Here is a 14452-nt window from a genome sequence, read left to right on the forward strand (position 1 = left end):
ATATGAGGAATGGTAATGAGAACAATTGCTGTGTAGCATTGCTAAGAAATGCTCGGTCAACAGCCTCCATAATTTCTGTGGTTATTAGGGACAATTTGTGACTTTTTACAAGTCGAGTGGGTCCAAATGTCAGAGGAAGAAAACATTAGCTAAAGCATCCAGGATTGACGAGTTTAGAGAAGAAAAAAATCCAAAAAGCTTCAAACATTCCGGTGTTAATCATTCTGTCCCTAGAATGGACGCCCTTGTGCCCTGCTGTACCTGCCGATGGGCTCTCTGCCACAAAAATGCCCGCCCCCCACTCAAATCAGTACACCCAGGGGAAAGTCCTTCCCCCTGACCCCCAAAAAGGTGTCACTGTCCTCTTTCTCAGCTCTCTGTCCTGCTAGAATCCCCTGCTAAAGCAAAAATAGTGTTTGAAAATGTTTGGGATATCAACGGGCTCAGAGAAGGTCTAGACAAGAACGAAGAGTGCTTAAACCTTGCTGTTTGGAAACGGAAGTGAAGTAGAAGACGGGAGAATCTGAGGACTGGAGCCCCTCTGGCTTCAGAAGGCAGGCTCCCCGTCTGCTGAGCAACAAGCCGTCCTCATTCTCTCTCTATTAGCTCTCTGAGATTGCAGCAGGGGCGAAGACTTGAGCTCTCAGGGTGACCTCAGTGTTCCGCGGCCTGTTCACAAAGTCCACTTACTACCTGGGTCCAAATTTTAAGTATTTGTGAAACTAAAAGAAAACAAAAAGTACTTCGATTTCTTTTCCAAATTCTACACTTTCTTTAGAATGGCATGCACGGATCTGTCTGGGAATTAGAACCCCGGGGTGCTGGGGTAAGAGTAGGGAGGCCATGTTCTTGAGCTGCCCAAGGCCAAGTTCTCACGTGAGAGTTGGCCCTCTGCTCCTACAGGCTACATGTCTACGGGGCCCAGCTACCCACAGGTGGAAAAATATATTGCATTGTTCATGTATGTTCATGTCCTACTGACGACAGGCTTTTTTCCCTCATTATTCCTTAATGAATAGAGAACCCAGTCCACACACACTCATCATACACCAGTGATTGTAAGTACTGTGGAGATGAAGTAAAGCACAGGGAAGAGTGGGCTTAGTTGTGTGCAAACGCTGCACACTGTGGATAAAGGACATCTGTGCGCCCTGGCACGTGCCCGGAACGTCCCCCTTGGATGCCCGGGGCTGGCTGGCTATAGTTGGCTTTTATCAAAGCAAGTGCTGCAAGGCCAGCTTTGTGAAAACATGATGTCACCAGAGGAATGGACGACTGGAACAGTGAGCCGTGGTACACTGCAGCAGACTGCTTGTTCCTGGGGCAAACACAGCTGCACATCCCTTGAAAATGTAGACCACCGCGAGGTACCCCGGTGGTTCCCAGTGGTTCAAAGCTCGGAAGCGTTTTTTCCTGATTTCACATACCATCCATTTTTCCTCGGATTGTAGCTTGCTCTTAATATATTTCTGCTTCTCATTTTTCTAGTAATTTATTTTTGTTTTGTTTTACAAAGTAGAACTGTCAGCAGATTGCAGTGAAAACCAACTGGCTGCCTCCCCAGAGACAGCCAGAGAAACAGTCTTAAGGGTCAGTTAAAGACAAACATCAAGACAATATCAACAACAACAACAAAAATAAGACATAAATATAGATGCTTCCCACAATATGAAATTATGAAGTGTGTAGCATTGTGATTTGATCATTACTACTAAGTTCAGCAGTTTAAGACACCGCAAACACCCAGTTTGCAAAAAAAGTGAATCTGCTTTGTGTGACCTGGGACGTTTATTTAATCTTTGGAAACATGGCGAAAAGATTATTGCACCATAAGAGGAAACATCAGTTTCATTGCATAAAATAAATGAGCATGGTACTGATCTGCCTTTACCCATGATTAGCAGAGCTTCCTTGTGTATCACCCCCATCCCCAACCCCTACCCTTTACCCTCCGCCCCTCCTTGTCCCCTTTCCCTCCCGTCTCCACGTCCTTTCTTTTCTGGTTCTACAAACCTTGGGAGCAGACACTCAGCCCTGTCCTTCAGGTTTTGAAATCCCTGGATTTCCACTTCATAATCTAAGGCTCCCTTTGGACTATCCCTAACAGACTAGATCACCAACTAATTTTTAAATCTTTATTGTCTGTTTGGAACACAGAACCCAGACTCTTAAATGAGCTTCAACGACTGTTTAAGAAGAAAGAAAGAAAACCACAACAATCAATCCCCCTTCTCCCCAAACCAAAAACTCAAAACAACAAACCCACCCAGACTGGTGAAACCACCGTTTCTTGTTGCGTTCATTAATTGGAGTATAGATGCTAGAGAAACTTAGAAATCAGAAATGTTCGCGGAATTTAGACTTGGCTTTGCCCGAAGGAATTATGCAGAGTGTAATTAATTTATCCTCGGCTTGTTGTGATTGCTCCTCATCTCGTCTGGTGCTGACCAGCCATGCGTGATGAAGCAGAGAGGGAGAGAAAATTCTGGACGAGTAGCGCAGGGAGTGGATTCCTTTTATGAGAAAAGAAAAAGTGCCTGGATTGTTACAGAGCTGTTTTCTGAAGTGAAGTGTGTCAGGGAGAGTGGAAGCTGATGGAGGAGAGGACCTGAGCCCCTCTTGGCAACGGAAACGGGGCCCTTCTCTGAAGAGGGCGCTGTGACTCCGCTCCCGCAAGAGCTCTGTGTGTCCAGGAGAAATTGCTAATCTCTGCACCCCTTTCTCTCTCTACTGAAGACTTGTGCTGTAGGGTAGCTTTTAAGAGGAAAGTAGGAAAGATAATGTTTACGGTGCCCAATGTCCAGGAGTGCCTAAGGGTTGTAAGTTTTGAAAGTCTGTGCCTGCAGGAAAAACCTTCCTTAGTGTAGACGGATGGGTAAAGAAAGATGAAAAGATTGATAATAAAAATGTTTTTGTGAGACAGGGTCTCACTATGGAGCTATTACCTGGCCTGAATTTCACTGTGTAGACTAGGCTGGCTCAAACTCACAGAGATCCTCCTGCCTCTGCCTCCTGAGTGCTGGGATTAAAGGCACATGTCACCACACCCAGCTAGAAAATTAGCAAAACGTACCATTATTTATATTTAATAATGGAGAATCAAGGTCACAGAACAAAAGACAATGACATTTCTATGGTTAAAAATGTGTCATTTGGGGTTGGAGGGACGATCCAGTGGTTTAGAGCATAGGCTGTCCTTCAGGAGGACCAGAATTCAGTTTTTAGCACCTACATGGAGGCTCACCTGTTTGTAATTCAAGTTCCAGGGGTTCCAACACCTTCATACAGGCATACATGCAGGCAAAACACCAATACACATAAGATAATAAAAAATAAATCATAAAAAATGTTAAATTGTCAGTTTTCAAGATACTTTTAAAAATTACACAGCAAAATAATGAATTTGTGGGCTCCCAACATGGCTCAGTAGGTAAAGATACTACTAGGAGCTTGATGACTTCTGTTTGATCCCAGGAGTCATAAGGTAGAGGGAGGAAACTGACCCATTGCAAGTCATTCTCTGACTTCACACACACGGACTGGAGAGATGGCTCAGCAGTTAAGAGCACTGGTTGTTCTTCAAGAGGTCCGGAGTTGAATTCCAAGGAATTACATGGTGACTCACAACCATCTGTAATGAGATCTGATGCTTTCTTCTGCCATGCAGGCATACATGCAGACAGAACACTGAGTACATAATAAATAAATAAATAAATGTAAGAGGTCTTTTTTTATTATTCAAATGGTGAATTTGCATAGCAGCTGTGATACTCACCAGTTAGTTACAATTTATCTCTGGGGAGCACAGGAGGGTGGTGCATGTCCATCCCTGAATCCAAGTGCAGGCAGGCAATCAGAAGCTTCTAGTGTATAGGTGATACACAGGTGTAGTTCTCATCCACCATGGTGGTGCTGACACACCAGCTGCCCGCTAGCCAGCCGCCAGATGGCAGAGTCGGCATTCTGTCTTGCTCCCTTCACCAGAAGGAACAAAAGGCAAACATTTGAGAGCTCTGATGTCTGCCAGTTGTTTGTTACTGCAGCAAAATATGTTCTTATCCCGACTAGCCTAGAAATCAGTACCAGAAGTGGGGTTCTGCAGCTCAAAAAGGACCCTAGACCATTTGTCCTCATCCCAGCAGTCAGTCAATGGGAAGAAAGGAAAAGGTTAGTGGGGCTCAAGAAGCGTGGATCTTTGTTATACTAGATAAAGCTCCAGAGAATTCTTCTTCCATAGCTAGTGTCTTAGTTTGGGCTATTGTGATGATGAAAGATCGTTACCAAAGCAACTTGGGGAGGGAAGGCTTTCTTTGGTTTGCACTTCTACATCATTGTTCATTCTTGAAGGATGTTGGGACAGGAATTCAAGCAGGAGCCTGGAGGCAGGGACTGATGCAGAGGCCATAGAAGGTGCTGCTTCCTCTCTTGCTTCTCATGGCCCATCCAAGCTGCTTTCTTTTTATAGAAAGAAAAAGCTCCAGGACCAGGCTTCTCCTGGCCTGAGTTCCCCTTTAGTTTCTCTTTCAGTTTCTGTACTCTGTTAAAGCAGGAAGAGGAGCCCCAGCCAATCAGGTTCAGGATGACCTAATTCCCCGCCCCCCCCCCCCCCCCCCNAATTCCCCCCCCCCCCCCCCCCCCTGGCTGCCTATAAAAGGAGCCTACCAGCACTGTTTGGGATCACAGCCATTTTGTTGTTTGGCTGGCAGACCCCAGCATGCTGGAATAAACAACGCTCTCACTGATTGTCTATGTGAGTGGCTGTCTTTGTTTTGTGGGTTATTCCACGGACCCTAACAGGACCACCAGCTCGGGGATGGCACCACCCCCAGTAGGCTGTGCCCTCCCCTTTTAACCACTAATTAAGAAAAGGCTCTACAGGCTTGCATCTGCCCGGTCTTACAGAGTTCCTTTCCCTGAGTTAGATGGCTACAGCTTGTGTCAAGCTGACAGAAAGACCAGCTGGCGCAACCGGGGAATTCGGTTTTGATTGCCATGTGTCTACAGGGGAGTAGGTCCCCAGCTAGACATTTGTACAGGGGCAGCCACAACAAAATTACCATAGCTGTCACTTGAAAAATAGTTTGCTCTCTGGTGGTTTTGAAGGTCAGAGGACCGACCAAAGCTCATGTGTGGGCAGCAAAGCTGCTTGGGGGCTTCCTTACCCCTGGTAGTTTTCAGTCCTTGCCATCGCTTGGTTTGTGGCCTCACTCCTGCATCTGCCTTGTTTTCCCATGATGTTCCCCTGTGACTATCTTTATCTTGTGTGACCTCTTCCCCCTTGGTGTCTCTGACTCCCTGCTTACAAGGACTGCAATGATAGGGTTTGGGATCCCTAGCCCTCAATGAGCTCGTTTTAACTAGAGTTCATCTCAAGACGTTGTTCCTCAAATAGACCGCATGGACAGACGTGGAGAATTACAGCGTCCACATTTCCTTTTGAGGAACCTGATCCAGGCTCAACAGTGGGCATTGTCTGTGGCTGGCAAAGCAGTACAGGGAAGAACGAAGCCCAGAAAATCACTGGCTAATTTGCAAGTGCAAATCAAGGAATAGAAGAAACCAGTCCAGGCACTTGTCAGCCTAGAAAAACAGCGGCTTCTCCACTCCGATGAGCAAGAAGTAAACTTGAAAGTGCTTTGAACTGCAGCAACAGTTTGGAGCTCAGCCTTCCAGCCTTGCCAGTGAAGGATGTGGTCCCAGTGTGTAGTGTTGAAGCCTCTTACTAGACCAGTGTGGAGGGAGATGACTAGGCTACCTCAGTCTAAGGAACACCAGTGTGAAGAACCGCAGAAAAGGCTCAATGGGCCAATTGACCAATCACTGTCAAAGCGAAGGTGATTTTTCTATTGTTTTTATTGCTTTTATTGAGCTATATATCTTTCTCTGCTCCCCTCCTTTCCTCTCCCCTCCCCTTCTACCCTCTCCCATGGTCCCAATGCTCCCAATTTACTCAGGAGATAATAATTATCTTGGTTATGATATTTCTTATTATGGAGCATCAATTGTTCAAGTCCTTGTAACTTCAGGGTTGCACAGGGAAGTCAATATTGTCATGTATGAAAATAATTACTAGTAATAGATTGGCTGCTTGTGTACGTGGTACCCAGATGCTCCTCCACTGGACGATGATGTCATTGCTCGTCATCAGGCGCAAGGGCAACATGAAGCATGTGATATCAAGGAAGGCGGCAGTAGTGTAAGACAGCATGCCCTTTGAAGTCAAAGGTGCTTCTAGAAGTCATTGGCCAATGCTGATCTGAGCAAGGTGGATTGAACGGGAGAGAATGGGTAAGAAACTGGCCTGGGGACTCTTCTAAACAGATGGCTATAACTCAAAAGCAGAAGGGACCCTGGAAAACCCGAAGAAGCCTGTCTTTTGCATTTCCAATCATTTGACCATAAAGCAAAAGCAAATCGGGTACCCAGGTAGCGTACATAGCTGCCTCATACCTACATTAGAAAAAAATTCACATGCAAGATATATACATTTATACTTATTTAGTTGATTTTTTGGCTAAGAATTAATTGATAGGTGCATTTTTATGTTTTATTAAAGTCAGTCTTCTTATAAAATTACACTTCCTTTACCAAGCCGAGAGTCTTAGATAATGTGTTTCATAGCTCTCCACAGGGTTCCAGCCTCCGTCTTTAAAGGGCTTATTGAGATTCTCAGAACTGATCCTTCTCAGATAGTGCGTAGAGTGTCACACGGCCCTTTGTCAGGGACGGCACCATTCTCTGTCGTGAAACCACACTCGAAGGTACAAAGGAGAAGACGTGAGGGCTCGGCTATCCACGGACAGCTCCTTCCTATAAAACAATGGTGGAACCCTCCACCCATGTCCAGTCCTTCCTGGGTCATAGACAGGGCTACATTGTGACCTCGAGGCTCAGGCAATGCTGCGACAGAAAGAAGACATTTATCTCATATCAGAGCTGGAGTCACTTTCTCCTGCCTAACTGGACGGAAGCACTTCCTGTGCAACACCTTTAAACTTCCTGTGCAACACCTTTAAACTTCCTGTGCAACACCTTTAAACTTCCCGTGCAACTGTACTCAGGGTGTTGCAACTTGCTTGCTGCTGATGGAACTGGCAATGGTGACATTGTGGGTGATGTTGTTGTCTCAAGCGGCCAGCTCAAGCCTGGTCAACCCCACGGGGCAGAAAGCAAAGCTGGCCTCAGGAGGTCAGCTAGCATGGCTGCTGGTTTATGCTTCAGGTGTCTCTGGGCTGGTGCCTTGACTGACGCTGAGTCAAGTGAGGGGTGCAGGGCCAGAAAGGACAAGGACAACATGTGGCAGATGCCATTGGCTGGGCTTGGGCAGGGCACATGACTGGTGGGTGTTCACAAACTCCAGGAACTTTTTGCTGAGGTCCAAGTCAGGGTCTTTTCTCACAGAGCACCCAGGCCCTGGCACAGGAAGGGCATCACCAGGGTGTGTCAGCAGCCTGGTTTGGAACTAGAACTCCAGCTGGCCCTACCTGAGTGGCAGGTACCAATGACTGAGCACACTCAGGTGGCTGATCTGTGGTATGGCTGGCTATAGCCCGAGTTAGCAATCCCTCCAGAAACCCCTCTTATCTGTCATGGGACATTGGGTTATTTTTGAGGGTAAGATATCTAGGAAGTTGTTAGCTGCCTGCCTGGCAAGATGTCTTGACTTACAATGAGGGTAGGGCGTAGTTCAGAATCAGAGACCCTGGAGCTGGGCATCTGTCATCAACACATTACATTCTCACGCGGGTCACTGGTAGTGTGGTCTGCCCAGAGGGGCAGGGAGACGTTCTGGCTGCGATACAATCCTGGGCTCTTCCTGTGACCCTGTCCTGACACATTTCATCCCATGGGTTCTGGAAGGACCTCACACAACTGGACTAAGGTCGCTCCTCTTATGGAAAACAGTGTGGAGTTTTGTCCACTCTGTAAGGGGACAACAATAAAAATCTTGATTGGAATATTGAGGGCACCTCTGGTCATACCTGTTGAAGTTCTGTTTCAAGTGACTATCACAGGGTCCCAAGCTACTTCAAAAACACACAGAGCCAGGAAGGGTGGTATATACCTATAATCCCTGCTTTTGGGAATCAGAGGCAGGGGAATTACTATGAGTTCAAGACCAGTCTGGGCTACATAGCTGCCGTGCTCTGTGCTCTGGTACACAATTCCCGAGCTTTGGGAAAGGGGCTGGAAGTTGAGAACTCAGACGCAGAGAAAGACTGACACACACAGCTCCCAACACTGGTTCAGAAAACCTCCTTTATTTTGTTCAGGGGCAGATTATATAGAGATAGCCATGCCCCAGCCAAACCCACCAGAAACCACTCTCCTGCCATCAGGAACTCCTGAAGGCCTCGTGCTCAGAGCAGCTGTAGGCACTCAGATCAGGGGATTACAAGAAATTCAGGATCTGGGGTCTCACTGCTCCCAACACATAGCAAAACCTTGTTTCAAAGAGAAAGGAAATAAATTAAAAGTACAATTGGTTTGTACCTCCCCTTGAAGTCTGATCTCACTAGGTGTGGGGAATCTGCCACCTAGCATTGGCATGGCTGCTGGTTTTTAGGCTTCGGTCCTGGCATAGAGCTCAGAGGTCAAGCAGAGTGTTTGCTCACTGGCTTTTTTTGTTTGTTTGTTTGTTTGTTTGTTTTGGTTTGGGCATTTTCCTTTCAAGATAAAGTTTCTTTGTGTAGTCCTGGCTGTCCAGGAACTCATTTTGTAGTGCAAGCTGTTCTTGAACTCCTAGAGATCCGCCTGCCTCTGCCTCCCAAGTACTGGAATTAAAGGCGTGTGCCGCCTCCATCCCCTGGCTTGCTCACTGGCTGTTTAACTTGAATTTTTCTTCCTGATATAGATCAGCTGATGGAACTGTGTTTCAAAGCTTTATGCTGGCATGTGTGCTACAGCCAGCTTGACTGGACCATCCCAGCCAAACATCTCCGGCGACCAGTGGGGTGCGCTGTCCCTATACCTCCCACATTTTTAAACTGTTTTATTTATTGCCGTTGAGTACATGGTGGGGTGGAGGCCGTCATTGTGTAGCCAGTTCTCCTCTTCCACCTTTTTGTGGGATCCGGGGATCAAACCCAGGTCATCAGGCCTGTGAGGTAAGTTCTTCACCCCCGAGCCGTCTCACCAGGCAGGGACACAATTGACCACATTTACAAAGGAGGGAATTGGACCTAAAGTACATAATTGTGTCACTCAGTTACAGACATTTTCAGGTCCACATCTGAAGACGTCTCAGTCGCCCCTCTCTTGTCTGTGCTTCAGGGAGAATCCATCCCTTCAGAGTCTTTATCAGTCCCCGCTTTCATAAAAGGCTGGCTTGTGTTGGCTCCCCAAGAGTTAAGACAGATAGCATGTTCCCACTTCCTCTGGGAGGAGACTGCAAGGAAGGGGGTCTGAGACCAGCCCTGTGGGATCTGGGTGTATTCCTAAATTCCACTGTGGTATGTCAGAACCACAGACAGCCACCTGGGGTGTTAGGAGACTAAGTCACAAGCAGGGCTTGGAAATGAGTGTGCAGTTTGAGCATAAGACAAACAAAATCACACAGACATACACATAAATGCACACATGTGTACACACAGGTATACACATGCACACGTGAGTGGAAACAGACACATGCCTATATACACAGACATATACATACATAATACACACATGCAAACAGGTGTGAGTGTACACAGGCATATACTCATGCACACATGTATGTATACACACACACACACCTGCATCTACATGCACATAGGTACCCAAGAATGTACACAACCACACACACATGCACAGACATATCACTGGCATGCATACATGTGCAGTGCAGTGCATGTAAGTACACACGCCTACGCATCCACGCTCACACGTGCCTTCAGTGACGATAGCCAATGGGTGCTAATTGAGGGGCCTGCTGTCATGAGCGGCTGGTCTTCAGTTCACAGAGGTAAACGTAGCTTCTATAAGAAACGAGCAGAAGATACAGTATAGTTAATATCTAGAACATTCCTCATGTTGACAAATGTGGCGCGAGCTGTCTCTCTTCACAGGATCTTCCTGACTACAGTAGCTCATCTTGAGCGTGAGGTTTGCCTGTGCCTCAGAGCACTGGGAATCCAGGCAGGCAGCACCACCCTCAGCATGGTTATCAGTATCGCTTTCTTCAGAAGAGTGACCCACGTTGCCGAGACCGCCATAGAGTAGAGTGGCTCCGTGTCAGCACAGACAGCCGCGCAAAGGCTGTCCCAGAGTGACCGTGTCTAGAGTGAGGAAGATGCACTGGCAGCAGCGTCACTGACAGCTGCTCCAGCCGGGGTCCAGGGTCCCCCAGGTCACCCCTCTCAGCCCTCTCCCACAGCCATCCTCTTCTGCAGGAGGAAAGGAAGCAAAACACACCTCTTGTTCCTCCAGCTGATCTGCATTTATGTTTAATTGCCCTCTTAAGAAACATTCTTTCCACTTTACAAACGTTGGTATATGCCCCAAATTTGCTAAGGATGGTACAAAAACTAAAGAAGACACTCTGCCAGGTTTCTCTGACATAGAAGATGGAAGATTTAGAGCCCAGGGCATTCTCTAGCAGGATGGCAGAGCCTATCCCCCGAATTTCTTCTCATCTACCCTGAGGCTGAGCAGGACTTCAGGCCAGTACTGATGGCCATGGAGTCAGAACTTGACCTACCTCACCCTGTGTTGTGGGGAGAACATCAGAGCTGCAGCAGATGGACACCCAAAGCATCCCTTTCCCTCCTGGGAAGACACCAGAGTTCAGAGGGCATGTGGGGTGTGGGGCAGATCAGAATGGAGGTGAGGACAGCATGCATCTGTCCTGTGCAGCCATCCTCCCGCACAGCTGTGTACATTAAGGTGAGTATTGCCTGTAAGAAGCAATGACTTGTTGCTCTTTGGCAACACTGACTTTATCGCTGACCTTAACTGTGTTAACCACCAAAGGATGTTTATTCTGCCCCAGGGAGTGCTAAGCCAATAGCAATGCACAGGGGCAACAGAAGACTGGAGGGCAGAGATGGCATGGCACCTGGGTGCACTCCCCACATTAGTTGGGAGCATGCTCCTTGCTCTCTGCTCAAGGTTCACGTGATCTGTGCAAATGGAAAAAGCACAAAGGAAACAGAGTTCTGCCCGGATCATGTGATGTGCATGCAGGAGTTGGCACACATTACACCGAGGCACACACCACGCCACACCACACCAAGGAACCCTTATCCAACCAGGCTCACATTGGTCCTCATGGGTGATGTCACTTTGCTTCCAGGAGAGCCAAGCAGGCCACTGTCGTCTGGGGACAATCTTTCCACACCCCGGTTCTCTTTGAATCTGAGATTCAACAACAGATTTCAAAATCTCCTTGGTGAGTTAGTGAGGACAAACTGTTCCTTACAGCAGGGACAGATACACTGTAGGAAACAGGGTCTGGGGTCAAGGACCAAAAATGCTGGATTACAGACCTTAAATGACTAGCTCAGGCCAAGCCTGATAAAAGCAGCCAGTGCACCCCTTCTGGGGCATTCCGAGTGACTTCCAGTGTGGGCCCAATCAGGAAATAGGTACAGCCTTGTTGAGAACGATGGCTTGACCCCCCACCTCTGAATAATGAGGTTACAGCTCACGATGGGGGTGGATTTGACTTTGACATTATGGAATATGAAGCAATGAGAGAGAGAGAGAGAGAGAGAGAGAGAGAGAGAGAGAGAGAGAGAGAGAGCAAAAGTGAGCAGTGGTCATTCATATTAATTCCACCACAGAAATGGACAGTTGTGATAAGGAAAATTGAATCCGAAATTAACATTCCAAGCAATGATTAATATTTCAGTCCTTGGAGAAGAAGGGTGCAAAAATACCATGAGCATTTCAGGAGACTATTTTCCTCATATAAAGCTTATTCTTATAATATTACTGCATTTCAAAAAATACAATTTTTGAAAAAAAAATGAACTATAGCTTTTTTTTTCCGTGATAGGCGACAGGTCAGAAAAGCATTTCAGAATAATTTTACACCTTTTAACCTTAAAAAATACTTTGCTGACAATTGAGAAAGGGCCTTAAAAGAAGCGCTGATAGGCAGTCTCCCAGCGGGTTGCCGCGTCCCATCACCGAGCCAGAGCTGCTGCATAATGCATCCCATAATAAGGAGTGTACCGCGATCACAAAGGTTGAGTAGCGGCTTTACGAGAGCAATCCTTGGCAAGAGAGGCTATTAGTCATGACACTGAAAGTTTGTTACATAAAACTCTTGGGACGGCATAAAGGAGGTAAAACTGCTTAAAATTTTGATTTGAGCCGAGAAATGACTTTGTCACAGAGTCTCTTCCGTATTTAAGGGTGTATTTAGTATTCTCTGTTTTTCATTTCTGCTCATGCTTGGACAATTTCGCTAAATGAAAACTGTGGACTATTTAGTTAAATGAAAGTTGCTTCCGCGGTGGTAACGGGACCCATTATCACAGTTACTGGTGACGATTAGGAAAACTAATGTTGTGGCCGTGGACCTGCTTTGGAGTTCGAGGAGATTTCACCGGAACAAAAAAAGAAAAAAAAAAATCCATGCAGGGAAGATTCTCTCTGAGCTTCTGATTCCCTGTAGACTAGGAACAAGAAGGGTGCTGGGGAGGGGGTGAAGGGGGAGGCGAGCCCCAAGGGAAGAGGGGAGAAAGAGGAGTATCCTGGGGCTTCTTGTGATTCCATCCAAAGACTTTGTTGAGAGGCCGGCAGCCGGCAGCAGTGCCAAGGTCCCCCCCCCCCCCCCAGGCTGAGGTCACTGCCGGCTAGAATAGAGCTGGGTGCTTCAGCCATGTGCAGGGATGAGCTGAGGAAAGAAGTGGCCACCATTCTTCACCCTCCGTGGCTCTATCTTAGAGGGAGATGGGAACATGGCACCTCCTCCTTCCCTTCCCTCCTGGTTCACATTTCCAGTTCAGATGGTGGTGTCCCTCCGACGCCATAGAGAAGACACTCTTCCACTGGCCTCACGGGGGCACTGAGCACTAACCTCTGAAAACTTGGTGTCCTCGCAGACACCTTTCCAGGCTCTTCCCAAAAACGAGTTTGTCTCATGCCCAAATCAGCCATATTGCAAGTGATTGTGTTGTAATATTCTCTATCGCAGTAAGTTTTATGTTTTGTGGACAGACATGGACGTTTGTCTCAGGATTGTGACCCAAACAATTAAGTGAGTGGGTGTTTCTAGTGGAACTGGGACTATGTCAGTACCACCCCAGTGGGCAAGCTCTGTCCCTAAGGCTGGAACAGAAAGCCTCATTCAAACAAAGCGGTCTTCAAACTCATTGTCACTGTGGCTCAGGAATAACCCACTTGTTTCACTTGTCCTGTCTGGAGACACACACACACACACACACGCACACGCAGGTTTACATACACGTGTACACACAGTCATGTGCACACATACCTGCGTGCATGATGTCCGCACACACACAAACACATGAAGTTCCTCCCTCATTACTGTGGCAGGAGTCACGTGGGGGACAGGGGTATTTTAGTGCGCGGCTTCACGGTGGAGAGGGCACTGCAGCTGGAACAGCTCAGTGTGGCTTCTTTACTGGAGGGTAGGACGTGAAGAGGGCCCAACACTCAGGATAGAACCTTGACTGCTCTTCCTGAAATAAGTCCCTACCATGCTTCATCCCTTTAGATTCCCCCCACTCCACATGAGTTAGACTGAGGAGAGATAGCTGGATTTGCTTCTCATAAGGGGAAGGATCTGGGGTACTCTGGGATTTCTGGGGTGGTTTGTTTGCTGATAGCATGGGACGTTGTCTGCATTGTTTGGCTGAGCAGCTGACTTAAGGGAGACTTTCTCAGCAGTACCCATGGATACAGTCAGTGAATTGCCTGTGTTTCCTGTTTGACTCTTCTTTCCCCTTCCTTAGAATGCCAAGGCATGTGAATGTTTTTTTCCATTATCACACACACACACACATATACACACACACACACACACACACGCATGCACACACGCACACACTTTGGTGTTTTCCCAAATACTTTTTTAAAGGGCATCTCTTACTTTTTAGTTTCCAAGATTTTTAATTAAAGAAAAAATAACAAGGCTGAGGATGTAGTTTAGTTGGTGGAGTGTTCTGTGGAATGCACCAAAAGCGCTGGGTTCAGTGCCCAGCTCTTCACCAACTGGGTGTGGCAGGGCAGACCTATAATGCCTGCTTCCGGGCTCTGATGGTAGTCCCCCGGGATGGGGTTCCGTTTCAAAGGTCTTGCATGTTGACTTTGCTCTGTGAGCTTTTGTTTTAGGGAACTGATCCTGTCCCGAAGCCTGCCCACTAGCACAGCCCAGCTCTGCAGACACTAGGTGTATCCTCCATGTTCGTGGGAAACCCGCCCTCCTTCATTCCTGGGAGGGGCACATCAGCTTGGTGACAGCTGGGAACAGCAAGTCGAGCTGAGAGTGACGGTTCAGTCA

This window comes from Alexandromys fortis, unplaced genomic scaffold (assembly GCF_014885135.2).
Source record: "Alexandromys fortis isolate MF-2015 unplaced genomic scaffold, M_Fortis_MF-2015_v1.1 scaffold_3, whole genome shotgun sequence".
NCBI classification, from domain to species: Eukaryota; Metazoa; Chordata; class Mammalia; order Rodentia; family Cricetidae; genus Alexandromys; species Alexandromys fortis.